A 798-nucleotide genomic window follows, 5' to 3' on the forward strand; every position below is an offset into this window, starting at 1 on the left:
CCCTCTTTTTTTTTTTTTTAATATAATGTTGGGTGTTGATGCCATGCCTGTGGAAAAAACATTTGCTAAGGAGAGAAAAGGTAAGTTATAATATTTTTCACAAAATATTATCTATGCTGAAATGAAATTAAATAGTAAATATTTAATATTCAGTTATAATTATGTGTATTCAACTTCAATTTTGCAAACATACTAGATGAATATTATTAGTGGTGAAGCTCTAGGTGATAGGGTAAATTATGTTTTGTTGTGGTAAATTTTTTTTTTTTTTTGTAATTTNATATATGTTAGTAAGAATTATTATTATTATTTTTTTTTTTTTGTGTTGGAATCACTATGATAATATTTGATAACTCCTAAGTAACATTTTAGGAGAAAAAATAGTGCTATTAATTGTTGTCTTTTGCTAAATTTTATGGAATTTTAATATAAAATTGATGTATTGAATTTAACAAAATTCTGAATTATAATTGTAATATATGTATATAGGAATGTGTGTTAAGATAAAGAAGAAAAACAGGAGGAAAACAACTCTTTAGCTTTATTAAGACTTAACAGTGAATGGTGGTTGGAAAAATAAAAATAAGAAGAAAATTTCTAAGTATTGAAATAAGAAACAGAGTGATTTAGTTGTTAACGATTGGCGGTGTTGGGAATCAAGATGCATGAATGAATGAAAAGAGTAAAGATATTGAACTTATTATTGAATGGCTGCTATGCTGGATTTTTTATGTGAATATGGCCATCCATAATAATAAGTAGGAGTGGTCACCATGGGTTAGATACTTAGATATTAGG

Source organism: Arachis ipaensis, chromosome B04, assembly GCF_000816755.2.
Source record: "Arachis ipaensis cultivar K30076 chromosome B04, Araip1.1, whole genome shotgun sequence".
Classification (NCBI taxonomy): domain Eukaryota; kingdom Viridiplantae; phylum Streptophyta; class Magnoliopsida; order Fabales; family Fabaceae; genus Arachis; species Arachis ipaensis.